General features: G+C 41.7%; 1 long non-coding RNA gene across 1 annotated transcript; it reads left to right on the plus strand.

The window, feature by feature from the left end:
* The first annotated feature begins 572 nt into the window (after positions 1-572).
* LOC112079940 (uncharacterized) lies at positions 573-1463 on the plus strand. The gene is made up of 2 exons (XR_002896086.2): positions 573-722; positions 1193-1463. It is a non-coding gene; the product is annotated as an uncharacterized lncRNA (long non-coding RNA).
* The last annotated feature ends 253 nt before the right edge of the window (positions 1464-1716 follow it).

Genomic DNA, 1716 nt, shown 5'->3' on the forward strand with positions numbered 1-1716 from the left:
CAGCTGACACCTCAGTCCTGCTGTTTCCTAATTCTATTGTTGTCAGCTGGACACTCGTCCTTGTTGTTTCCTATTCTATTGTTGTTCAAGCTGACACTCGTCCTGTTTGTCCTAACTTCTATTGTTGTCGCTGACACTCGTCCTGTGTTGTTCCTAATTCTACTTTGTTGTCAGCTGACACACCGTCCTGTTGTTTCCTAATTCTATTGTTGTCAGCTGACACTCGTCCTGTTGTTTTTCCTAATTCTATTGTTGTCTAGCTGACACTCGTCCTGTGTTTCCTAATTTTGTATGCCTGCCTTTGCCTCCGTGAGCTGACTCATCTGTTTGTTACCTTCTTTGTACTACTGTCTGTTGTTTCCTAATTCTATTGTTGTCGCTGGACACTCGTCCTGTTGTTCCTAATTCTATGTTGTCAACTGACAACTCGCCTGTTGTTCCTAATTCCTATTGTGTCGGCTACACTCGTCCTGTCCTGTTTCCTAATTCTATTGTTGTCAGCTGACACGAGTCCCGTTGTTTCCTAATTCTATTGTTGGCTGACACTTGTCCTGTTGTTTCCTGTGTTATAGACATAGTTTACGATCCAGATATCATTGGCTGTCTGGTGAAGCTTCTCTCTAAGATCCTGAGGTGTTCGGCCAATGGCAGCCCTCCTGATGTCTACATCACCTCCACCATCAGAAACACCGACACATATAACAGTTTTAAACACCAGCTAGGTCAGTACTAAACCTAGAGCTTTGAGAGAACTAATGAAAAGAGCTTTACAAGTTTAATGTATTATTACTAGTAAACCCAACTGCTTCAAAGAGCAGCTAAGTGAGGAGACCATCCAACCCATAGATACTGTAGAGGATGAATCTCAATAGTCTTCAAGTGTACTCCTCACCTTGTATGTTGGGTTACAGTAAAGTTCTTTGTGACAACTGATGTAAAAAGAGCTTTATAAATACATGTGGTTGATCTAGTCCATCTCCACTGTTCTGGAGAGATCTAATCCTACAGCCTTGGATGAATTCCTTTCCAGATGGATCTGTAATTATACACGTGAAACTAATGGGTCTATRATTATACACATGTGAAACTGACGGATCTATAATTATACACATCTGAAACTAATGGGTCTATAATTATATGCATCTTTCAAAATTAAATCAAATAAATTCTCTTTTGTTTTTCTCTCCCACAGAAAGTTCTGGAATCCAACATGAGGTCATGACAGGACCAGTGACACATGTGTTATTTTACAACAGACAAGCCACCATAGAGATGATCAAACTCTACATATAAAACTGCATCCCAAATGGCATCCTATTCCCATTGTAAGTGCACTACTTTTGACCAGGGTCCATAGGGCTGTGGTCAAAAGTAGTGCACTAGATAGGGAATACACACAATATAACACCAAGCCGGAACCAGACGTGTATTACTGTGTAATAAAGTCTTTATTTACATCAATATTTACATTGTGGAAAATATCCCATTTATACATTCAAGTGTTGTTTAAGAGGGGAATCAAAACGGCCTGGAATGAAGAGATCCACAGGAGGAGAGACACATGGGGAGAGAGAGCAGAGGAAAGACTAGCCTGATGTAACAGTTGCTCTTTCCRACAGGTCCTCAAAGTGGACCGTGTGGCAGTTGGTAGCAGGTAGCCTAGCGGTTCAGAGCGGGTAGCCTAGCGGTTCAGAGCGGGTAGCCTAGCGGTTCAGA

Source organism: Salvelinus sp. IW2-2015, unplaced genomic scaffold, assembly GCF_002910315.2.
Source record: "Salvelinus sp. IW2-2015 unplaced genomic scaffold, ASM291031v2 Un_scaffold10420, whole genome shotgun sequence".
Classification (NCBI taxonomy): domain Eukaryota; kingdom Metazoa; phylum Chordata; class Actinopteri; order Salmoniformes; family Salmonidae; genus Salvelinus; species Salvelinus sp. IW2-2015.